Source organism: Macaca mulatta, chromosome X, assembly GCF_049350105.2.
Source record: "Macaca mulatta isolate MMU2019108-1 chromosome X, T2T-MMU8v2.0, whole genome shotgun sequence".
NCBI lineage: Eukaryota > Metazoa > Chordata > Mammalia > Primates > Cercopithecidae > Macaca > Macaca mulatta.
In genome coordinates, this window is record NC_133426.1 from 79,337,809 (window position 1) to 79,364,192 (window position 26,384).

General features: G+C 44.5%; 1 protein-coding gene and 1 pseudogene across 3 annotated transcripts in view; one reads left to right on the forward strand and one right to left on the reverse strand.

Annotated features, from left to right (window-relative positions):
- Positions 1-26,384, forward strand: part of DMRTC1B (DMRT like family C1B) — a 71,090-nt gene that overhangs the window by 8,285 nt on the left and 36,421 nt on the right. The window lies entirely within an intron of this gene.
- LOC144338786 (protein FAM236A pseudogene) lies at positions 21,996-22,529 on the reverse strand (annotated as a pseudogene).

Here is a 26,384-nt window from a genome sequence, read left to right on the forward strand (position 1 = left end):
CTGCCTTGAATGGACCCAGAGTTCTGCAAAGAGTCAGGGAGGGGCTATGAGTGATGGTGATAAGACCCGCCCCACACCACCCTGCAGATGGATGGGATTTATATCGAGAAAGGCTACCATGTCAGCCCCCAGCTTTATACCATGTCTCCCTCAGCTGAGATTAAACAAGTGTGTAGGGATTCAAGAAAAAGTTGATATTTTAAATTTGGAGTGGATGTTACAGGGAGTAGGGGTCGACTGGATTTTGCCAGCCCCGAGATTGAACTGGATAAATTACAGGTAGATTATATGTGTGAAAGCACTGGGTACGTGAGAGGATCTCAATACAATTTTGTTGACTTGCAAGCGAGTTTCGCAGAAGCTCCTGCAAGAGGGGAAGTGATTCTTATGATTACAAACAATAACAGTTTCTTTTTATTAAAGACCTAGTAAGTACAGGTATATCACCTGTTTACAATATTGTCTTATTTATGCAAATAATCCTTGTGTCCGAAAACAACACAGATAAAACGGTAGTCTCCCTTGTCCACCCCTCTCCGTCACCAACCCCTCAGTAATGGTTTAATATGTTTCCTCAAAAATTCCTCAATCAATGCATTTACATACACATACATGCACTAATAGAAACCTATGCTTGTCTTTTATGGGGCCATAAGATACATACTGGCTCATGATGCACGTATTGTGTGGCACTTGATTTTTGCATTTTACAGCAAGTCTGGGTGAACTTCTCCTGTCAGTTCATGGAGAACTGTCTCATCATTTTAAACTTCTACACAGTGTTCTAAGTGATATGCCATAATTCTTTAACTACTTTCACACACAACGACCTTCACATTTTTCCCCAGCTTTTAAAGTTCTCAAAAGTTTTTCCAATATCTTTGTTCGCAGAGGATGTGTTGCCCTAGAAGAGATACACAGAAATGGAATTCTGGCACAAAACCCTAGAAATATTTCAACACTGAGTAACCATTGATAAATGGATCTGAAAAGAGGTGGCAGCAATTTCTTCTCAGGAGCAGTGTAGGATAGTGTTCATTGTCCTTCACCGTCTCTCTTGATGTTATTTGTCCCTTGAAATATTTGCTAATCTGGTGGTTGATATATGAAAGGTTTTGAGACAAAGCCTTCCTTACAGAATCTGTGAAGGTCCAGGACTGGTCATGTCTGCAAGCCCATACTCAGATGTCGCCTCCAGTGGGCCGGTTGGGGAGAGGCCGAGAAAGGCACAACAGAGTACAACAGAGAGTGACAGGAGGAAGTTTCGGGGTCCATGAGGAGGCTCAGACAGGACACCCACTCAGCCTTGGGGATGTTAATGGAGTCAGTGGAGGTTTCCCAGAGGATTAGATGCCTGAAATGTGTGAGGAAAGCATTCAGACAGGGAAAGGGAGAGGAGGAACAGCGCTTGAAGCACAAACACCAGGCCACTGAGGTGATTTTGGAAACTGCAAATAAGCTGACCCAGTTTCTATTCTGTGCACTTGTAGCAGTCAAGATTGGCTACCATGAAGCAGTGCCGGATTAGAAACATGTGTCCCAGTGGAGACCCCGAGTTCCTCTGCTGCAGTTCTCTAGAATGAGGGTGCTCAACCAGGGGCTAGCCTGAGTTCCAAGGTCCAGGCCTTGAGGATCTTCTGGGTTGCGTCTAGGCCCTGGCCTAGAGTTTCTGAAGTCTGTCATGGGACATAAGATAGTGATATGTGTGTGTGTGTGTGTGTGTGTGTGTGTGTGTGTGTGTGTGTGCGTGTAGTCTCCTAAGGACCTAGCCTGGGAGACTCTAGTCAGCTGCCCACCCATTCTGTAGCTCTGGGATATGAAAAGAAGCCATTTTAGGCAGGGTGAGATGCCAATGGTGTCATGCAGTATCTTAGGGGATAGTGAGGGTACCCTTAGAGGATACTGAAAATACTTGCATTAGGGCTCATGGGAGGCATAATAGCCCCCAGGGCACTTGCAACTAGGCAACTGGCTGACACAGCAGGTAGCTGTGAATGTAACAGTCCCCTAAGCCACAGGGTCACCAAATGTCTGAGAAGAACAAGAATTTGGAGATCATTTAGCCAAAGATTTCAGAATGTCAATAGGGCAATGGAAGCTCTGAAAGGTATAGCACCTTGCTCAACACAGAGAGAAAATGTATCACTACGGTGAAACAGTGAAGTGAGGGCACTGTGACTAACACTGACAGATGAAACCTGTCTTCCCCTGAACCTGAGAAGTTCTAGAAATCAACAGCCTGTGCAAATGGGTCATCACAGCAAACCGCCTGAGGAGGTTCATGGCAGCCAGGTCCCAATCAGCAGCAGTGTTGTGCTTCTGAGGATATAATGTGTGAGGGTGTTTTGGTGTGTGAATCAGCCTCTGATGGGTGGTGAACAGGGGGCTCCAGGCTGGCGTTCTCTCTCTCTCTCTCTCTCTCTCTCTCTCTCTCTCTCTCTCTCTCTCTCTCTCTGTGTGTGTGTGTGTGTGTGTGTTCTAGAGGTGAGGTCCCCTTGTCACCAAGCCCTGCTCTATTAAATCCCACTATGACCACTTGGGTTTCGACTTCGACTGCTATTTTCCAAGTTATGGCCCCTCGTAACCCACTGGATTGGTTGGAGGGTGGTATCATTGCAGCCAAGGGTCCTCCCTCTGAGCCCAAGGGAAGGAGGGAACAAGGTGGCCTCAAATCTTGTCCCCTGGGCCTGAGCCTTTTAAGCTGCAGTGGTAGCTTCATCCATATGTGTGTCCCACACAGTCTCATATCCCTTGCCCCACCTATATTCAGCCAGCCCAGATTCATTTCTGGACTGGAGAAAAGGCCTCAGCACCTCCAGGAAGACAGCTCTGAGTCCAGACATTGAAAACATCTGGCCCCTGCTGAGCGGGAGGCTCTGGGCTCCAAGCTAGAGGAAATAAAAGGAATACTTCTCACCCTTATCCCAGATCGGAGAGTCCAGGCACAGCAAAGCTCTAGTGGACACATGCTCATTGATTCGTTTTCTTCAATAAAGATTTATTGGTGCTATGCCGTAGATAAAGCCCTGTGTCCAGGTACTGGCTGTTCCAGGACTAACAAGGCAGAGCTCATGCTCCAGAGATGAGAGCCCAGATGAGGACAGTCGTGCAAATTAACCTGCCAGAGGGGGCAGTCTAGCACGAGAAATACTATGATAGAGAAGGGTACACAGTATGTTTGTGTGTTAGTCAAATATTTCATCATATAGATAGGAAAATGGAAGCCCAGAAAGGTATAGCAACTTCCTCAAGGTAACACAGAGAGAAAATGTATTACTATGGTGAGACAGTCAAGTGAGGACACTGTGCTTGGGACTGGCCTAGTGGAGAGGAGACATGTTACCAAGGGAAAAAGGACGTGTTCTTTTTGAGGGTAGGAACATCAGAGATCAAAAGAACAAGTGAAAGGCTGAGTAAGGAAATGGTGGCTCCAGAGGAGAGCCATAATGCAAAGGCCCTGAGGCAGGGCAAAATTAACAGTCATTTTCGAGGGTACTGAAGGCAAATTTTAGTCATACTGTGGAGGAAGACGAGGCTGTAGGAGAGGAACAGAGTTGAGATGTCCAGATGGAAAGTCTGAGGGATGAGAGACGATGTCCTGGATAGAAAGGGGCTCTTACAGAATCATCTCATTTGGATCTGGGTGGTATAGAAGGAAGCCTCCATTACTGGTCCAGGATGAGTCCTGGGCTCCCGTCCCTGTGCAGTTTTCTACAGTGCATACACTGGGCCTTCTAAACACACCAACTCTAAAGTGCAATGGTGAGGTCAGAGTGATGCCCACCCAAGCTGTCCCCTAGAAGCCAGTGATCAGATACCATCCTGTGTGGCTGGGGAAGCTGGCAAACAGTGCATAATGAGGACATTGATATGGGTTCATCTAGAATGAAACCAGGATGACATAAAGAAGGGCTGGGTTTCTAGTAGGGGTCAAATGAGTGCAAAGAGGCAGAGTTGTGGGGTTAAGATATTGGAATCAGGCATCGGTGAGAGGGGAAGGTAGAGAGAGAAAGAAAGTGAGGAGAGGGAGAGGAAGGGAGTGACAGAGGGAAAGAGGGAGGAAGGGATGAATGGGGGCAGGGAGGAAGAGAAGAATCTAGGGAGGGAGGGAGGAGAGCATTTGGTCCTTTGCATAAGGGATATGGCCTATGAGCTGCAGCCTGCTGGGGCTGCCTCCCTCACACCAGAATTTTTGGAAAAGTATCCACTCTGTTGGGCCTCTCTTCCTGGAGAACAGATGCTTTTGTCCTACTTGCTAGGAAGATATTTTTCCTGCACTGTTTTTGGGTTTTGGTTTTTGTTTCTTGGCACTGGAATGACCCGGAGTCACCCGGGAGCTCCCAAGAGGAGGATGCAGAGTCCCAGGTCAACTCTATTACTATTCATGTCTGCCACTTACTGAGGGCCTAAAACATATCACACACTCTCTCGTGTGGATTGCTTAAGCTGGCACTTATCTTTCCAACGGTCCTGGAAGTTCAATGTCAGTCAGATTTTACAGAGCTCTAAACTGGGGCCGGAGACTTCAAGATACTTGTCCAAGGTCACACAGATATTTACTGAAAAAGCTGGGACTTGACCCCAGGTCTGACTAAAACATGGGTGCACCATGCACCACCCTGGCACCCAAGCTGGCACCCAAGAACCCCTCCCAGCCTTAATCGAGCCTTCTGTGTCTTGCACCCAGTCCCTAGCCCCCAGATATTCCTGCTGTCTTAATTGTTATTGATTACTGCATAGAAAAACTACCCCAAACCTTTCAAGTTAAAATGATAAGCAGTTTTTCTCTGAGAGTTCTGCAGATCAGGGATCCGGGTATGGCTTAACTGGATCCTCTACTTCCCAGTCTCTCACAAGGCTGCCAGCCCAGGGACAACAGTCTCATCTGTAGGCCTGACTGGGGAAGGATCGACTTCCAAGCTCACTCATGTGGCTGTTGGCAGGATCTAGTTCCTCATCTGTAGGCTCAACTGGGGGAAAGACAGACTTCCAAGCTCACTCATGTGATTGTTGGCAGGATTTAGTGGGTCGCTGGCCTGAGGGCCTCAGTTCCTCTATGGCTGTTGGCCAGAGGCTTCCATCAGCTCCTCGCCAGCTGGCCTTCTCCATCTGGGCAAGCACGCATACAAGAAGAGCCTGAGGGAGAGAATGAATGCCAGCAGGTCAGAAGTCACAGTCCTGTTACAGCCTAAGCATGGAAATGACACACCATCGCCTTTGCCAAATTTTGTTTGTTAGAAGCAAGTCACTAGGTCCAGCCCACCCTGAAGGGGAGGGAATCCCATAGGAGGAGCATGGGTGCCAGGAAGGGGGATCCTTGAAAGCCATTCTGGAAGGCTGCCCACCACACCTGCTCCTGCACCCACCTCAGTATAGTGAGTCCCTTTGGGTATCAACCGCCTTGACGGAGCAAATGGTTGATGGGCCACCTTCGACTGTGCTATGTGGCCTGCATCTATCTGATCCCACCTCTCTTCCAGCAGACCCAGGACTCGAGTCTGCCTGGCCTTGCCTTCCTCCCCATCCCTACCAGCTACTCCCCGCCACTGAGCCCGTGAGATGTCACAGCAGCTGAAAATGGACCTGCTCCCTGTGACTGAAGCACAAACCCATCACTTGGGTGGGACTGGGACCCAGGATGGTGCTCCAGGCCTCTCCTGGTAAAAGAGAGGTGAAGAGCTCAGCTCTCCCACTGAGACAGGGTGCACCTCAGGAGAACACGGGTGTAGGTGGGAGAGGCCTGGGTCCAGGGTTATCTGTGAAAGCTGCTGAGATGTTCTTGCTTTTGCCCTCTGGGTTGGGATTCTGGGTAGAATCCCCCCATGTTCTCCAGCAGGCATCACAGAAGCATCTCTAAAGCAATGCAGGAGCACCCATGCCAGAGAAGGAGCTGCTCTGAAGCTGCATGGAGACCCAGAGGTGTTCAGATGCCTAAGATTGGGGACCTACTCTAAGGGAGGAGAGGAGTGAGTATAGATTGGGAATGATTTGTGTGTCTCCATAATGTATTTAACTCAAAAGCAGAGAGAGAGATGTGAAGCACATATAGCAAAGCATTTTTAAGTAGGGATGGTGACTGCTCTATTCTTCTCTCTGTTTTTCTGTAGGTTTGAAATATTTCAGTAGTACAATACTCTAAAAGTAGAAAACAGAAGAGAAGGTGGGGCTCTCAGGACCCCAACACTCCACATTTCCCCGATGAGTCTCAGAGCCAAATGTGTCAAGCTAGGGGGTGGCATGGTGAACTTGTGAGTTTCCTAGGAACCCAGTGGTTCCATTAGGCCATGGGGATCGGGACTGCAGGTGGCTGGACTCCCACGGCAGAACCTTAGCCAGGAGCAGAGCCATCCCAGAGAAGCCTGGGCTTTTTCTAGTTCTGGGAAGCATCCACCAGACTCAGCTCTTCCTACTGCTGCTATTTTCTTGCAATGTGTATCAGGGGCAGCTGACAAAGAGACACGGTATCATAATAAGAGATAAACAACCTGAGGTGATGGATGAGGCCATGTGTTGGAGGGGCTCTCTCCAAGGTTGGGGTGGGGGTTGTTGTGCTCAAATTATAACTTAATGCCTCTGAAGCCTTTCCTGTGCATTCTACGACATCTTCTTTCCTTCTGACCTCACCTCCTTGTTCCTCAACCTACAGCCCTCCTCCCCGGCCCAAGGGTTATCACTCAGTCAGTGCACATCAGCCACCCTATATGAAGTGTTTGAAACCAGTAGCTGTTTACTGTCCATCAACCATTGTGCTATTGCAAAAGTGACTGGGGGACATGCAGTACTGCTCCAAGGCACAAGGACAGCAACCCATTTAGCTAGGTACCCTGTGCCTAACTCTCTCTCCACAACGACCCCCTTCCCTGCCACCTCCACCGAAAGAGGCAAACCATAAATCACAGGAGGTGGATCCTCATGTAGAGAGGGACATCAAATATAACACCAAAAGAGTCAAGTGTGCCAGTATTTATTTCAGGCCCACTGGGGTGAGCAGGGTCATGAAGCAGCAGAAGGGGCTCAGTCACCGTTCACGGCTCTGTGTCTGCAGCCCCCGTGGTCTCAGCTTCCAAGTGTCCGGTAACCTCCCCTAGGGAGGAAAACAGAGGGACAAGTGGACCCTTGGGAGCCCTGGGGATTGTGGCCTGGCCTGAGGTTCTCTTGGTGGGCTTGGCGGTGAGCAGTGAGAGAAGCAGGGGCTCTCACCTGAAGCACTTGGTGAAACATGCCAGGGCTCCCTGGATCCAGTTCCTCCAACACCCTCTCAGAAGAACAGGTTCCCTGGGCAAGCCTGTGCCACTGGATGGGTCCTCTATGCTGTTGGCAAAATAAACCAAGGGCATAGTGTCTTCAGCTGAGCCAGTCCTGTTCAGGAAAATAGGGAAAAATCATTCTAGCCAGCACTAACATTGCTTCCTTCATTCATCAGGTGTTCGCCGAGGGCCTGTTATCTGCACACCAGGATCAGTTGCAGGTACTGGGGATACAGCAACGAACTCTAGAAATCTAGATCCCAGCTCTCCTGGGGCTGACTATCTGCCACACTGGAGGGAAATCAGGCTCACCAGGTCCTTAAGAGTTTGCTCTTCCTTGAGAAGGCTACAAACTGGAGCTGCCCACCTTGCAAAGTTGAGCGCACCAGTCTGGGGAATGCGGCTTTCTCCATACAGTCAGATCAGGACTCAGCAGCAGCAGGAATGCCAGTGAAGTTCATGTTTTCTGAGAAGTGCGATGTACATGTGGTGTCTGAAAGGATTTACTGTCAGAGGCCAGCAGAACTCTTCATTGTGCTGGGCCTCTGGTTCAAGGCCTGTCCCCTTGGTGAAAATTCATCCGCCTGTCCTTGGCCTGGATCTTCACCCTCTCCTCCTGTAGATGAGTACGCTCTTTTCAAGCAGTTGATACATTCTCATAAACTCCTTCAAGTGCTGAGCTGCCTCATTGACTAGTATCATCGCTTCCTTTTCCTCTCTCCCAAGTGTGCCTTGAACCCACTCTAATCAGCTTCCAGTCCCACAACGTGACTCTCACATAGATGATTAAATGACTAATTGCAAGTGATGTTTTCTGATTTTCACATTACTCTACTTATATAAGCCTAAAGACTAAAGGAAAGATCTATTTGTGCATCGTTATCTTTAAGGTTTACTGAAATTCAAACCGGGGTACTTGCCAATTATGTTTTTCCCCTCACCAGCTCCATCTTCATGTCAAGAAACTCAGTGAGTAGACAACCCTGAAACTACTCCTAAATTCCCAGTGAGCAGAACCCCAGCATTGCTGGGGATCCACAATCAAACTCCAGGTTTCTCTTCTGTGCATTAGTGGAAGCCACCGTAGGGCGCTTGAGGGAAGCATGGATGTGGAAGACTGTGTCTCACAGAGCCCTGAGATTTTTAGCTGTAATTTTTGAGTCGGGCTGCTCAGTCAAGGCTCAGGCTCAGCCTACAGGAGCCTTCCAAGGTCCTGGCCTTGAGGATGCCCAAGGGTTTGTCAAGGGCTTGACAGAGCCCTTTTAGGACCCTGTGATGGGCCTTGAGACAGTGGCATCTGAGCCGCCAGGCCTCTGGTCTAGGAAGCATCAGTTTTCCCACCCTACTTCTAGTTATGATTGGTGTCAGGAGGAAGAAAGAATTTGGGGATGCACCATAGGGTAAATATATTTAAACCGTTTAATCCCTGACAAATGGCACTCCAAATGTGGAGTGCACATTTGGTGCATAGCGTGAATCTGTGCCAATTCACACTACCAGCGTCAGAACCTCAGTATATGATACCCGATTGGTATCATTATAATTTTAAATGTTTCTCAAGTTGCAGTTTGAAAAGTGGAATCACATTGTTATCTTAATTCCATTATGACTTGTGATGTGGAGCTCCTCTTCCCTTCATAGTGGCCGTTTGTATTTCTATAAATGGCCTGCTCAGATTGTTCGTTAGCTTTTTTATTGTTGTTTGTTCTCCCATGCGTTTCTTGAGTTGTCTCATCAAAGCTCTCTGTATATTGCAAATACGATTATTTAGTCTGTTATAATTGAAGAAGATGTTTGCTCCCAGTCTCTCACTTCTGTTTGCATTTGATTTCCTGTGTCTTCTTGTATGGACACTTTTCATTTGGGGTGTTCCTACAGGCTGCTTTATTCAGGCCTCGCCACAACCAGGTGAGGTTGTTAGTATTTACCTCAGTTTTCTTTTTGTTTGGTTGGTTTTCTTTACATTTAATGAATACTTATTGAGTTAGGTGTCAGAGATACTCTGCACACTGGGGACAGAATCACCATAGTTCCATGCGCCAAGATCACAATGAGGACTGGTGGCACAATAATGAGCTCTACCCTTACAGAGCTTTCCACCTGTAAGAGTTTCAGGTACACTCTTAAACTTTTTTTTTCATTCACGATTTAAAAATGTATTACTTACAGATAATTGTACATATTTATGGGGTACCGTGTGATGTTTCCATCCCTGTATACATTGTATAATCATCAAGTCAGGGCAATTACCATATTCATCACTTTAAACATTTGTCATCTCTTTGCAGTGTTAACATTTAAAATCTTCTAGATTTAAAATCTTGAAGTATACACTACATTGGTATTTTCTATACTCGCTCTACTGTGTAATAGAACACCAGAACTCGTTCTTTACATCTAACCCGTAACTTTTTACCCTTTACCAACCCCTCCCATTGCCCCACACCCGCTTCCCTCCCCAGCTTCTGGTAACCACTATTCTAGTTTCTGCTTCCATGAAATCAACTTTTCAAGATTCCACACCTGAGTGAGGTCATGTGGTGTTTGTCTTTCTGTGCCTGGCTTATTTCACTTAACATAATGTCCTCCAGGTTCATCGATGTTGCCTCAAATGACAGGATTTCATTTGGTTTTATGGCTGGATAGTATTCCATTGTATATACAAGCCACACTTTTCTTTATCCATTCATCTGTAGATGGGCATTTAGGTTGATTCCATATCTTGGCTATTGTGAATAATGCTGCAACGAACACAGGAGTGCAGATGTCTCTTCAACGTGATGATTTCCTTTTCTTTCACTATATACCGAGTAATGAGATTGCTGAATCACACAGCAGTTCTATTTTTAATTTTTTGAGGAATCTTCACACTGTTTTCCATAATGTCTGTAGTAATTTTCATTCCCACCAACAGTGCATAAGTGTTCCTCTTTCTCAACATCCTCTCCAACATTTGTTACTTTTTGTCTTTTTGATAACAGCCATTCTAACTGGGGCGAAGTGATATCCTATTGTGGTTTAGATTTGTATTTCACTGATGATTGGTGATGTTGAGTGTTTTCATATATCCGTTAGCCATTTGCACATCTTCTTTTGAGAAAAGTCTATTCAGGCATTTTCCCCAATTTCTAATTGAATTATGATGAATTTTGCTATTGTTTGGGCTCCTTATATATTCTGGATATTAACCCCTTGTCAGACGTATAGTTTGAAAATACTATTTCTCTCTTTCTGTAAGCTGTCTCTGTACTCGACTGATCGTTTCTTTTGCTGTGCAGATGTTTTATAGTCTGATATAATCCTTTGGATCTATTTGTGCTTTTGTTGCCTATGCTTTCGAGGCCTTACTGAAAAAAAAAAAAAAATCCTTGCCCAGTTCAATTTAGTGAAATGTTTCCCCTATGTTTTCTTCTAGAAGTTTCAGAGTTTCAGGTCTGACATTGCAGTCTTTAAGCCATTTTGATTTGACTTTTGTATATGGTGAGAGATAGGGGTCTGGTTTCTTTCTTCTGATTGTGAACATACAGTTTGTCCAGAACCATCTGTTGAGGAGACTGTCCTATCCTCCATGTATGTTCTTGGCTCCCATGTAGAAAATCAGTTGGCTGCTAATGCGTGGATTTATATCTGGATTCCCTGTAACGTTTTATTGGTCTATGTATCTGATTTTATGTCAGTGTCCTGTTGTATTGGTTGCTTTTGTGTATTTCGAGGTCAGGTAGTGTGTTGTCTCCAGCTTTGTTCTTCCTGCTTGTGACTGGTTTGGCTATGAGCATCTTTTGTGGCTCCATACAAATCTAGGATTTTTTTTTTTTCTGTCTAGACTGTCATTGGTATTTTGACAGGGATGTCAAATGTTGAACATGGAGATCACTTTGGTTACTACGGACATTGTAACAATATTAATTCGTGCATGAATATGGGATCTCTTTCCATATATTTTTGTCCTCTTCAATTTCTTTTATCAGTGTTCTACAGTTTTCACTGTAGAGATCTTTCATCTCCTTGCTTAAGTTTATTGCTAGGGATTTTATTTTATTTTAGTTTTTTGTAGCTATTGTAAATGGAATTACTTTCTTGATTTCTTTTTCGGATAGTTTGCTATTGGCAAACAGACATGCTACTGATTCCTGTATGCTGATTTTATATTCTGCAACTTTACCAGATTCACTTATTAGTTCTGATAGTTACTTGGTGGAGTCTTTAGGGTTTTCCCTATATAAGACCATGTCATCTGCAAACAGGAACAATTTGACTTCCTCCTCTCCGGTTGGATGCTGATATGCTTTGGCTGTGTCCCCACCCAAATCTCATCCTAAATTGTTGCTCCCGTAATTGCCACGTGTTGTGGGAGGGACCTGGTGGGAGATAATAAAATCTTGGGGGCGGTTTCCCCCATACTGTTCTCGTGGTAGTGAATAAGTCTCATGAGATCTGATGGTTTCATAAGGTGTTTCCCTGTTCGTTCAGCTCTCATTTTCTCTCTTGCCTGCCGACGTGTATGATGTGCCTTTTGCCTTCCATCGTGATTGTGAGGACTCCCTAGTCATGTGCAACTGATAGTCCATTAAGCCCCTTTTAAAAAATTAAATTAACCAGTCTCGGGTATGTCTTTATCAACAGTGTGAAAACAGACTAATACAGGTGCTCTTTATTTCTTCCTCTTGCCTAATTGGTCTGGCTAGAACTTCCAACACTAAGTTGAATTTAAGTAGTGAAAGTCAGCATTCTTTTCTTTCTGAGAGAAAAAGCTTCCAACTTTTTCCTATTCAGTATGATATTAGCTTTGGGTTTATCATATGTGGCCTTTATTTTGTTGAGGTATGTTCCTTTTATGCCCACTTTGCTGGGAGTTTCTATCACGAAGGGATGTTGAAATTTTTGAATGCTTCTCAGCATCTCTTGAAACGAGTGTATGGATTTTGTCCTTTGTTCTATTGATGTGAGGCATCACTTTTATTACTTTGCACATATATTGAACCAACCTTGCATCCCTGGTATGAATCCCACTTGGTCATGATGGAAGATATTTTTAATGTGTTGCTAGTGTTTGGTTGAGGGTTTTCGCATCCATGCTTATTAGGGATATTGGTCTTTAGCTTTCTTGTTTTGTAATGTCCTCGTCTGGCTTTGGAATTACAGTAATGCTGGCCTCATAAAATGTTTTTGAAAGTATTCCCTCCTCTTCATTTTTTTTTGTTGTTTTTAGCCTTTGAGAAGAATTGGTACCAGTTCTTTACATGCTTGGTAGAATTCACCAGCTAATCCATTAGGTCCTGGACTTTTCTTTGATGGGAGAGTGTTTACTCCTGCTTCAATGTTATTATTCCTTATTGTTCCTGTTCAGGTTTTCTATTTCTTTGTGATGCAATCTTGGTAGCTTGTATGTGTTCAGAAACTTACTTCTTTCTTCTAGATTTTGAATTTCTTGGCAGATGGTTGTTCATGATAGTCTCTTATCATCATTTCCACCGCTGTTGTGCCAGTTGTAATGTTTCCTTTTTTTATCTCTATTTTTATTTGAGTCTTCTCTCTGTTTTCCTAAGTTAGTCTAGCTAAAGATTTGCCAATTTCTTTATCTTTTAAAAAGCTAACTCTTTGTTTTTTGATTTTTAAGTTGTTTTTAAAAAATCTCTATTTTGTTTATTTCTGCCCTGATCTTTGTTATTTCTTTTCTTCTGCTAACTTTGGGTTTTTTTGTTCTTTTTCTAGTTCCTTGGGGCATAATATTAGGTTGTTTATTTGAGATATTTCCACTCCTGTTACACAGGCATTTATGTTATAAACTTTCCTCTTAGAACTGCATTTCCTGTATGTATTCTGTGGCTTTTGGATGGAATGATCTGTAAATATATGTTAGGTCCATGGGGTCTAGAGTGCAGTTTAATGGCAACATTTCTTCGTTAATTTTCTGTTTGGATGATCTGTCCACTGCTGAAAGTGGGGTATTAAAGTCCCTCACGATTATTGTATCATGGTCAATCTCTCCTTTTAGGTCTTTTAATATTTACTTTACATATTTGGATGCCCTGGTGTTGGGTGCATATATTTACAACATTTATAAATATATATATTTTTACAATATATATATGTTTACTTTATATATATTTACTATATATATTTACTATTATATTTATAATATATATTTACAGTTGTTAAAAATATATTTAACAATTAAATATATATTACAAATGTATTACAGTTAAAAATATATATTTTGTAATATATATTACTATATATACAATTGTTAAAAAACATATGTATATATATACAAACAGATATATTTACAATTGTTATATCCTTTTGCTTTATTAACCTGTTTAACATCATATCAATGGCCTTCTTTGACTTTTTCTTTTTAAGTCTATTTTATCTGATCTAAATAGAGGTACTCCCACTCTGTTTTGGGTTCCATTTGCATGGTATGTCTGTTTCCAACCCTTTGGTTTCAGTCTGTGTGTGTCTTTGTCGGTGAAGTGAGTTTCTTTTAGACAGTATATAGTTGGGGCTTGTGTTTTTAGCCACTCTATGTCTTTTAATTGTAGAACTTAGTCCATTTACATTCAAGTTTATCATTGACAGGTAAAAGTTTAACACTACCATTTTGTTACCTGTTTTGTTTTTATTTTTATTTTTGTAGATCTGTTCTTCCTTTGTTCTGCTCTTACCGTCTTCTTTTGCTATTATGTGGTTTTCTCTAGTAGTAAATTTTGATTCCTTGCTCTTTATATTTTAGTGTCCCTATTATAGGTTTTTGCTTTGTGGTTACCATGATGCGATGTACAAAATATGTCTTATAATTACAACAGGTTATTTTAAACAGGTAGCAGTTGAACTTTAATCACAGGAAAAATGAACGAAAACAAACTCTACACTTTAACGCGTCCCTCCAGCCACACTTTGACTTTTTGATGTTTTAAGTTACATCTTTTTTATATTCCTATCTCTTAACCAATTGTTGTAGTTATTACTGTTTTGAACAGTTTTGTCTTTTAGATTTCATACTTAAGATGTATTTGGCAACCCGCGATGACAATATTACAGGATTGTAAATTTGCCTGCTTTCTTACTATTACCCGCGAGTTTTATACCTTCATATATATTTTTGTTACATGTTAGTGTTCTTTTCTAGCATTTCTTGTAAGACAGGTGTTGTGCTGATGATTTTTCTCACCTTTTTTCTTTTCTGCTTTTTCTTGTTGTCTCAGGAAGTCTTTTTCTTTCTTTTTTCTTGGAAGGATAGCTTTGCTAAATACGATATTCTTGACTGACAGTTTTTTCCCCTTCATCACATTGAATGTATCATTCCTCCCTTTCCTGGCCTGCAGGGTCTCTGGTGAGAAATCCACTGAAAGCTGTATTGGTGATCCATTGAGTGTGATATGTTGTTTTTGTTGTTTTTCTCTTGATGCTTTGAGCATTTTTCTTTGCCTTTGATTTGTTTAAATAATTTGAATTTGGTGTGCCTTGGGGAATTTGTCTCTGGGTTGAATTTTATTTGTGACCTCTGAGCTTCCTGTACCTGAATGCTATGATCTTTCTCCAGATTTGGGAAATTTCAGCCATTATTTTTCTAAATATGCTTTCTAGACCTTGTTTTTTTTATTTTTATTTTTATTTTTTTGGTCTTCTTCAGCAATTTCTATTATGCAGAACCTAATTTTCTTGATGATGTCTTATAATTCTTAAAGGCCTTCTTCCCTCTTTTAAAATGCTTTTGTCCTTTTCCTCCTCTATATATGTTCTGTCTTGGAGCTTGCAGATTCTTTCCTCTGTTTGGTCAACTCTGCTGTTAAACCTTTCTAATGAGGTTTTCAGTTCAGTTGCTGTATTCTCTATTTAGGGCTTCTGGTTTTTTTTTTTTTTTAATTGTTTTTATTTCTTTGTCAAACTTTTTGTTTTGTTCCTGGATTGTTATTCAAATTTTATTTAATTTGTTGTCCATATTGTCATGTACTTCCCCAAACTTCTTTAGGATTATTCTGAATTGTCTGTCAGACATTCCATAGATGTTCAGTTTTACTGGGTCTGTTACTGGAGTTTGGTTGGTCTCTTTTGGCATGTCATATTTTGTGAGTTTTCACAATCCTTGTCTCTTTATGTTGATGTGTGTGTGTTTGAGGAGATGCCCACCTCTTCCAGGTTTTGCAGCTGTTCCTTGGTGGTGTTAAACCTTTACTACTTAATATTGGAACTTAATCCCTGGCCGGCTGTTGCTTTCAGTCTGGAAAAGACTTACTGTGAGCACCAGAACTTAAATGCTCCACTGGAGCTATGTTGCTGCCCTGCCACTATTTCTTGGTCTGGGGAAGACTTAAGTGAACACTGGCCCATTATTGACAACCTTTTAGTTCTTTCCAGGACAAGGGAAGGCTCCAGGTGATCACATGGGCTTAGTGGGAAATCTGGCCAGGGATTTGGGCCTTCCTGTGTGTTGCGCCCCCAGCAGTGCTATGGCTCTGGCCAGTCTCCTCAGCAATGGCATGCCTACTGATTGTGCCACAGAGCAGCTGTGAAGATCCACGTCAGAGTTGCTGTGATCAGTGCACCCACTTTCTCTTCCCAATTCACCCCAGGTGTTTTAGCTCTCTTCCGGAACTCTGAAGGGTACCCGTGGCATAGGGCTGGAGGGGATTTCCCATGAAGATTCCCAGACTGATGGAGAAGTCACATGTCCACCTCCAATTCCCTCCTCCCACCTCAGAAATTGTGGGTCTAGAGAAATTCTCTGTGAGTAGCATTATGCTGGTTTGGGGAAGGAGGTGGCACAGTCTAACGTGACTGTTGTTCCTCTTACTGGTTGTGGCTTTTCTCAATTTTGTCATCCCAGAAAGTTTCCTTGTTTCTCCCCCAAGTTCTAGTGAAGTCAGGGTGGTTTTCTTGTCTTTGATTAATTTGTAGTTATACTTTTGTAGGAAGAGTGATACTGTGGGATCATCTGTTCAGCCATCTTGCTGACCTCACTCCTCCTATTTACCCCAGTGTTCAAATGCAGAAAGCCAGGCTAAGAAAAGATGCAGGGATTTGTCCCTAGATTCTAATCCAAGATCCCAACCTATGTGCGCCTAACTGGAAAGCTATACAATGACGTGGGCCCATGGCAGGCTATAGGCCAACGTTAAAGCCCTATTCATACTGGCCTCCTCCTAGACACAGAAGGAACACAGCATGTAGCAGAGCAAGCCTTCTTTTGTCCTCAGAGGAGAGTGCCTACTTCAAAGCCCACAAGACAAGGAATGGCAGAAGAAGGGGCACAATAATGGGCCTGCTGGACAGGACACTGTAGTGAGGGTTGGGAGATCTAAGGGCCAGGAGAAGACCCACCACTAACTTTGACTTTGTCTAAGTAACTGGCTGTCTCCTGGCCACTTCTCTAATAACCAGATAATAGTTCTGAGCCACCGTTGCAAGTGTGGGAAAGGTGAGTTCTTTGATCCCAGCTGGAATAAAAGGAAAGGGGGTGAGATATACCTCCAGCAATAATTTCAGCAGCCCATAGCTCTTATCAATGCAAACTCTCAGGCTTAGCAGCTATTACTAGTATCATCATGCAAATGACTGCTGCTGGATGATGATCTGGGGACAAATGGCATCCAAAGCTTATCCCAAAGGGCCTGATCTCAAGGAATCTGATGGATGTTGCCTCTAGGCCCAGTACAACACCAGCTGCTCTGTGGAGGGGGCATCCCATGTAATCTTCACAACCCCTCTGTGAGACGCTTTCTTTCCTGCCCCCACAAAGAGTAATGGCAGCGGTCCTTCTCAACCACCCAGGACTGCTGTGAGGAGTAATGAGAAAACTCCCAACAGCCCTGGAAGATATTAGAAAGTGAGATACACCCGCCCTGTACCCACAACAATAAACAAACAAACAAAAAAACAAGAACATGAGGAGCACGGTGCAAGTTCAACAGATTACTCATCCAGGCAATTGCAGAAAACATACCGGAACTGTGTATTATGAGATAAATGGTCATCAATATTACTACTAATCATTAAATGCCCACCGATGATACTATTCACAGTGGAGTTACAAATGCCACCCAAAGAATCCATAGCTCCTGTCCTCTCAGTAGATATGGGAAGTCAGTGTTACTGGGGACCAGGTTTTGCCTGGCATGCCCCCACACGTTGTATCCCATCCAGTTCTCACAGCAAGCAAATAAGTTACGTCTAGCTCCTACCTCTGGGAGGAGGCGGTTCACCCTCCCCTCACAATCCCCAGAGGACAGTGATGAATAAGTGAACCAAGGCCAAAGCCTCCTAATCTATGCTCCATGGTGTGTGCCAACGGTTAATGATGTCTCTGCAATACAGGTCTTGTCCACCCTTAAGTGGCCCATTAGGGCCTGGGACAGCCTACAAATATTACCCAACACGGTCGAGCACCACCAGTTTTGAGCCTCACCTTTGCACCATACACCAAAACATACATGTGTTATCGCGTATGTAAAAAAACTGCAAACCAAGCTGAAACAAGAACAGGATGTGTATAAATTTCCTGAATGGGTTAGAATTCTGGTTATTTCCTGTGTAATTGCCAAGTATGTTCAACGTAGCTTCTCAGCAACCCATCAGCTGTATGAATCTTAGCAGAACCGAAGACTAGACCCGATTTCTTCAGCCTTTCGCTGAATTCTCCTCCTCTGCATGTGGTCCCGATTTTGGTCAACGGTACCCCAGGGCCACAAGTCACTCAAACCAGAAACCTGGGTGTCATCCTTGGCCCCTCTCTGGACCTTGCCCCAGGCCCACCTCCAACCTAAGACAGCACCATTCTGTCTATCCTATGAAAAGCCTCTTTCAAATAATGCCACTTCCCTCCAAACCCTCTTCCACTTATTTTCCCCACAAACTTTAAAACCCACGAGTGAGTGAGTGCATCTTCTTTGGGTACGCTTTCTCCCTATGCCCATCTATTTTCGGACGGAGACTATGGGTGTCTAAAGATGGCCAGTGAATGAATAAAATGACTGGCAGGGTCACGGAAACAAGCAAAGCCCACGTTGACCCTCACTGGCATGATCTCATTACACTTCCTCATGCTGGAGTCCCAGGAAAGCCAAGTCCCCCTTTGTAATCAGTGCACGGAGGATGGAGGGATCAGTCTTTTATGAGAGTGGTCTTGGAGCGGGTGCTCTCCCTTGGGATGGCTTAAAGGTTGAGCTGCCCACCCTGTGATGCTGAGGGCACCACTCTGGGGGATCCGGGGAGATGCAGCTTTCCCCCTACAGGAAATAAAACAGATGAATGTGATTCGATATGACCAATGTGAGGTCCCATCACTCATTAGTATGTGTCTGGAAGGCCCATGATTAGGCTCCATCTTTTGTAGGAGACCAGCAGTCTTCCGACTGTTCTCAGGAGTACTCTGGAGGTCTGTAGAATTACCTCAGGTGACCATGGGGAGCACTGGAGGAGGGGCACAGCAGATGCAGTTTTTTCCCCATTAAGTCACACTGTCATTTTTACCAGTCAAAACAATTCCCCAGTGGGTGCAGTGTGGGAGGAGATTGGGCACTGTGTGGTGGGAACTGCCTCCAGGCACCCTGTTACCTGGGAACCCTGACTCCATGAATGTTTTAGCTTTGTTGCATGTAGGACTGCAAGTACAGTGTCCCCATCACCAAGAGCATGGGCTGTAACTCACAGTCCATTAGGAGCCCCTAGATTTCTAGTTGGTGACAGTGGCTCTTAGACTGCATTGCTGTAATGGAAGGGTCCTTGCCTCAGATCAACCAGGGACTGTATCTTGGCTCCCTCTTGTGCTGGCGATGCGACCTCAGAATGGTGAGCCCACCACTCACCTTGATCCGGATGGTGGAATAATAAAACGAAAACATGTGATGCTCCTGTAACACAGCAGTCTGGGTAACATTTCGTGGAGCTAAATACAAATGTTCCTACCTCGGTAAGGTTGCCCAGGATTCACGGGAACGTAGCACCGGAGAGATTGAGAATGGGTGGGGCAGAAAAACAAGCTTAATCTCTGGCTCATTTACACAGTCCAATGGTCTTCTGTTCACCGGAAGTGCTGGGTGATCCTGGAGCAGTGGAATTTCTGACCCCACACCTTCTTCTGAGGCACTGTCCACTTTACTGACCTACCTGAGACATCCCTCAGGCACGGGGATTGTCAGGTGATGTAAACATGGGTCGGGGGGAGGTATAAGCAAAGGAAAAGAACTCGTAACTCGGGGACAGTCATATTTCAGAAACAAAGGTGTAAAGCTGACGACCCATGCCTTCCCCTATTGCTGACCTGTCTTTTCCCCTTCCTGCATGTGATTGCCCTGTATGCTCAAATGGTTCATCATGCAATGGGTAATGGGCCTCCTCCCGAGATGCACCAGCATCTGTTTTGTGTCGCTATAACAGAATACATGAGACTGTGCGATTTGTAAATAAAAAAAAAAAAAATTATTTAGCTCATGGTTCTGCAGGCTGGAAAGTTGAAGGGCGTGGCCCTAGCTTCAGGTGAGGGCTTGTGTGCTGTGTCATAATGTGGCGAGGAAGGCCAAGGGGGAAGCGGACACACGCAATGAGAGGAAACCCGAGGGACATCCTGGCTGTATAGCAACCTACTCTCTTGGGCACTTTGTCCATTCCTGTGAGAACTAATCTAGTCTCGCCAGAGCAAGAACTCACACACTACTGTGAGGAGAGCACCAAGACACCTACGGGGACAAAGGTGGAGCCCTCATGACACCAACAACCTTACACTAAGCCTCACCTCCCAGCACCACCACCTTGGGGATGAAATTTCAACATGAGTTGAATCTCCTGTGCATACAGGACTGGCAGAGGAAAGCATCTTCTGCTGTGAGGCTGCAGAGTCTACCCGTCTGCGCAATGAGGAAGGCAGAGACGTACACATGGTCCATCCAAGCCAAGAGGGCCTGAGGTGGACGATGGCAACTAGAGGTCGAATCAGCAGTGGAGGTATTCCTTTCAGGAGATGATGGGTAGGAGTGTGGGAGTCAGTCAGCATCTGGTGGGTAGTGGGCATATGGTTCTGGGCAAAGCAGACTTGGACAATGTTAGGGTCAGATTGGAGAGCCCTGGACAGAGTGTGGTGCTGGGGAGAAGGGATCCTTGTTGCTGAATCTGGCTACCTTTAAATCCCATCTCTGCCACTTGGGTTTCAAGTGTGACTGCCAAGTTGTGCCCTATCCACCAGATTTCCCCACATCATTTTTTGTTTCAACAAGTATTCACATCCTAAATACACACACACAAGCACAAGCATGCCCATGCACACTCTCCCTGACACTCCCTTCCCAGTGCAATGACTGAGCTCATGGTTATGACAGCAGCTATGAAGGAACGAACGCCCAACAGGCCCCCAGCCCTAGGGAGGTGGAACGCTGCTCCGCTTTTGGACAGGGCTAAACCCAATGATGTGAAGTCCTAGCCCCTTTTGGAGAAGCAGCGACATGGAGCTGAACTTCGCCCACTGAGTGAGTTAGGGCCCAGCTCAGGAGGACAGAGGCATTGTGGGGAGATAGGTGGTACCTGTGCCATCGAAAAAGCTGCAGAGACATGGGATCTAAAGAATTCCATCACTCCATAATTAGCAGCTTCATCTGTTCAGTACTTGTGGGTCTCACTGTGGCTGTTCCCTGGGAATATAGGAAAAGGGGCTGTGGGACTTCCAAATGCTGTCGCCTACCTGAACCTTATCCCATCTGGATTTCATTTGAGCTTAAAGGCCCTGGACCTCTGAAGAACCAGAGGGTGAGTAATTCACCCAGCAGGCCCTATGAAAGCATTTTTATTTCTCCCTTGGCTTTGCATAGAGGACTCCATGAGATGGGGGAGGGGGAGAGAGAATTTTGGTGTTCCCGTGTCCCAGCTAAGCTTCTTGATGCTAAAAAGCACATCCAATATCCTTGTCCATTTACTTTGGCGACTCCTGGTGTTGCAGTTTTTAACGGGGCCTCCTCCATGGTTGTTAGTTAACAGGGACAATTATGCTCCAATCCCCCTTTTCAGAATTCTCCTGCTGATCCTATGTTGCAACACATATCAAGGTCACCTTAGGAAGGCAAAAGAAAAAAAATAAAGTCCTCATCTTATGGAAAGGAAGAATGCATAGTTGCAGACAAGGCCGTCTGTTGGAAGGAGTCTCTGTCTTGTGGTGGCGTAGGGGGGCTTGGGAGCTCTTTGTCAGTATAGGGGTTAACGCCATTTCTGAGATCCACAGATTCTTCCTCCACATGACCCTCTCATCTCCGAATATAAACACCGCCCAGTTTTCCTCAGATATGAAGACCATGTGCATTGCTGGGGGGAAGAGAGATGTTATTCCGTCCTCATTCTTGCATGTGAGATGTTATTCCGTCCTCATTCTTGCATGTGAGATGTTATTCCGTCGTCGTTCCTGCATGTAAGTGCCCCGCCAGGGTCAGAGCTGAGAGCTGTGGAAAACTCACCATTGATTGGCCACAGCCCATTGCCACCAGGACCTAGTAACAAGCAGCGCTGCCTAGAGGAGGAGGGCGGACAGCCTAACAGGGCTAAGGAAGATGCTAGCTCTCTCCCTCCACAACTCCACGGCCGCCAAAGCTGACCACCCCCAGTTCACCCGACGTGTTGAAAGTTCCATCAAATGCCACAAAGCAAAAACAGTCAAGCGTGCCAGCATTTATTTCAGGCCCGGTGACTGGGACACTGGGGCGAGCACCGTTCATGGCTCTGTGTCTGTGGCTCCAGTGGTCTCAGATTTCGTGTGTCCAGTATCCTCCCCTAGGGAGGAAAGCAGAGTGACAAGTGGACCCTCGGGAGCCCTGGGGATTTCTGGCTTGGCCTGAGGTTCTCTTGGTGGAAGAGGAAGGGGAGGCGGATGGGCTTGGTGGTGAGCAGTGAGAGGAGCAGAGGCTGGCTCCGAAGGATCTCTCCCCTGAAGCACTTGGTGAAACATGCCAGGGCCCTCTGGAACCGGATCCTCCAAGACCCTCACGGAAGAGCAGGTTCCCTGGGCAAGGCTGTGCCACTGGATGGGTCCTCCGTGGCGTCAGACACAGCCACCCATTCCTCAAGGTCTTTTGGGGCCCTTTCACATTCTGAAAGACAGACTAAATAGCCAGATCCTAACGGTCCCTCCCATCCCTGGCTTCTGTGACGCAACTGTTGTGTGCATCTCTGGCCCTCTTCCGTGGCTTGGGGATGCAGCACTGACCTGCACAGACTAAAGCCCAGCCTCCTTGGGGACATTCCAGGACAATGGAGGGAAGCCAGACTCACCAGGTCATCATGTGCAAGGAAGGGAGTGAAGATCATGCTTCCAGGAGTGTGTGATGTGCCGGTAGGGACCAACAGGACTTCAATGAAGACACCGGCGAAGCTCATCACTCTGCCGGGTGCAAAGAGGCCGAGGGCCTGCCCCCTCCACGCCCCATTCAGCCCCTCTACCCCTGCCCCATCATCCCTCCCTCCTATAGCCTCGTGCTCTAGCAGCAGATACATTTCTGGTATGTCACATTCCGCCTGTTTCTGTATCTCTTACTCCCACTCCTCCAATTTTGCTTCTTCTTCCTGGCCCTCTCAGCAGGCTCGAGCCACGTTTCTCCTTGCCGAGCGGAAAAAGCAGAGGTCTTCAAGCTGGTGGTGAGTCGTGATTTGGTGGGGATGCCACAGACCAGAGTGTCCATGTGGGTGCTCTCCTGCCTTTGATTCACAGGATTATGTACATGGTTGCCCTGGGCAGGTGTATGAGTCCAAATGAGTTGTCACAGCAAGGAGGGTGAGCTGGGTAATGGTATTCAGAGTCCAAATCAGCAGCAGTTTTCTTTTCAGAGGTTTGTGTGAGACTCCATGTCTGTGTAACGGTCAGTATCAGGTGGTTTAGGGCCTGGAGGGCTTGGAAAATGTGAGAGAGAGTGAGAAGTGAAGGGCCTGGCCTGGGGTGACTTGAAAGTAGAACAGCCAAGCAGCCTGGGCAGGATAGGGAGACCCCGCCCCCACAGAACATTTCAAAAGTAGCTTGGCATGGTGGCACACACCTGTAGCCCCAGCTACTCAGGAGGCTGAGGGGGGAGGATTGCTTGAGCCTAGGAGGCGGAGGCTGCAACGAGCCATGATCGCACCACTCCGCTGCACTCCAGCCTGGGAGACAGAAGGAGACTGTGTCTCAAAAACAAACTGATAAATCAAAGAAACAAACAAAGGAAAGTACAACAGCAGAGGTGAAAGTTCCCTGTTGCCTAGTTTTGCTATGTCAAAATCAGGCTTTGACATTTGGGTTACAAGCAATGCTGCCAAGTTATGCCCCCTGTTTACTAACCAGGTCTGTGGGGTCTGCACCGCTGACTTCACAGGAACTCCCTGCAAACAGTACCCTGAAGGGAAAGTGGAAGTAGGTGGCCTCAGAGTCTTTTATTTGGCTTTTGAAATAATAGTGCTGTTTAGGAAAGCATCTCTTACATAACCCTGAGGCTACAGAGCTGATCTCTGTGAACCTATCATGGGCCGTGCCCTGAATGAGGCTCTGCTTCAAGCTCTTCTGTGAGGGAGAAACTGAGAGAGGCATGAATGTAACAGGGAGTGATGGAGAGACGATCGTGGGGCTATGGGAGGACTGGGGAGGCGGGCAGTCACTCAGTCTTGGGAATTGGAACGGAGTCAGTGAAGAGTTCCCAGAGGAGGCGTGCCTGAAAGGAGGGACAAAAGAAATTGGTCAAGAAATAGAGAAAAGGGAGAGCATCACAAGTAGAAGTCCAAGACAATACCGTGAATTTTTGCAACTGAAAATATGTAGGCCTGGTTTTCTGTTCTAGGGTTTAATAGAAGTCAAAGTCAGTCACAAGATTCCGGTACAGGAGTCTGAAAACCTGTGCCTCACAGAGACAGGGAACCCTGGTTTTTGAGAACCCAAAGTGTAATGTTTAATAGAATTTTGATAGCAGTCCATTGATCATTTTTCCAGTGTGAGTCATGCTTCATGTGTCCTACCTAAGATATCATTGCCTAGCCTCACAACAGAGATGTTCTCTTCTGTTGTTTGTAGGTTTTAATATTTTGCAATTTACACTTGGATCTGGGATTTATTTTGAATTAATGCCTGCAAGAAGTGTGAATAATGTTGGGATGAATGGTGAGATGTTGACGTTTTTTGGGTCTTCCATAAAGAGATCTACTTTTTCCAGCACTATTAGTTGTCAGCTAATTTAATTATCTTTGAGCCTTTATTAAAAATCAACTTACTATATATATGTAAGTCTATTTCTAGCCCTTCTTCTATTTCATCCAGTGATCCCTATGTGAATTCTTAAGGTTATACCAGGCTGTCATGATTACCATGTCTTCACATTAAGTCAGAAACTTTGGTGATGTAAGTCCTTCATGTTTGTTCTTTTCCAAATGGCTTTGGATCTTCTATGTCATTTTCATTTATATATAACTTTGAGAAACAGTTCTTCACTTTATTGATGATTATGGCGAGCCTATAGATCAATTACTTGAGAATTGACATCTTAACCTGAGTCTTCTGATCAATGAACATTTATATATCTCTGTTTATTTAGGTCTTCACTTTCTCTCGCCAATATTTTATAGTGGTCTGCATACAGGTCTTTCACATATTACATTAAAATTCTCAATAGATACCTCATTTATTTTGCTATAACTATAAATGACATTTTAAATAATGTCATCTCCAATTATTTGTTCCCAGGATGTTAAAAGACAGTGGGTTTTTGTATGTTGAGTTTCTGTCTTGTAACTTTGTTATGTGACTTGTTAGGTCTAAGAGATGTTTATCCCCGCATTCCTTAGTATTTTGTATACAGACTGTCATGCTGTTTGTAAATGGAGAGTTTTATTTTTATTCCTTCCTGTTCAATCTGTATGCCTTTTATTTATTTTCCTTGGCTCATTGCACTACCTGGGGCCTCAAGTACAATTGTGTACACGTAGTAAGAGTTTGCCTTATTTTTAATCTTATGGGAGAAGCATTCAGTATTTCACCATTAGGTATGGTGCCAGCTGCAGGCTTTTTGTAGGAGCACTTTATTAAGTTGAGGACGTTGCTTTCTGTACTTATCAAGTGGTTTAGGTTTTTTTGGTCATGAATGGGTGTTTCATGTTATCAAATTACTTTTCTGTTATATATCTTGATAATAACTGTTCTTTGCTTTTGTTCCATTAATATGGCGAAATACATTCACGGATTTTTAATGGTAAAATGGCCTTACATTCCTAGGACAGACAGTGCTTGGCAATAGATTACTTTTTTCATATATTATTGGATTCAAGTTGCTAAAGTTTTATCAAGGAGTTTTGTATCTATGTTCATTAGGATCACTGGTTTGTAGTACTTTTTTTTTCTTCTGGAATCTTTTTTCTATCTTTTTTTAAATAAAAGTAATGCTGCCATCATAAAATGAATTGGAAAGTGTTCTCTCCTGTATTTTCTAAATGTGTTCTTTTAGGACTACTACTATGTTTTCTTTAAATGTATGATACTGCTCACCAGTAAATCTATTGAAGACTGAAGTTTTCTTTATGATTTATAAATTTGATTTTAAAAAGTCTCCACATAACCATTCTTTTAACCTTAACAAGGTCTTTAGGGATGACCACCAATTAATTATATGTAGTTATTAGAAGAGTGTGCTTAAAAATTTTTCCTCAGCTTTCAAATGTCTTCTTTTCTTTTTTTTTTTTAATTTTTATTTTTCTTTATTTCCTCTAAAAAAATAAACGGGACACATGTGCAGAACGTGCGGGTTTGTTGCATAAGTATACATGTGGCATGGGTGGTTTGTTGCACCCATTGACCCATCCTCTAGGTTGCCTCCCCTCATCCCCCACCCCCCAACAGGTCCTGGTGTGTGTCGTTCCCCTCTCTGTGTCCATGCGTTCTCATTGTTCAACTCCCACTTATGAGTGAGAACATATGGTGTTTGGTTTTCTGTTCCTGTGATAGTTTGCTGAGAATGATGGCTTCCAGCTGCATCCATGTCCCTGCAAAGGACATGATCCCATTCCTTTTTATGGCTGCATAGTATTCCATGGTGTATATGTACCACATTTTCTTCATCCAGTTTATCATTGGTGGGCATTTGGGTTGGTTCCAAGTTTTTGCTATTGTAAATAGTGCCTGCAATAAACATACGTGTGCATGTATCTTCATAG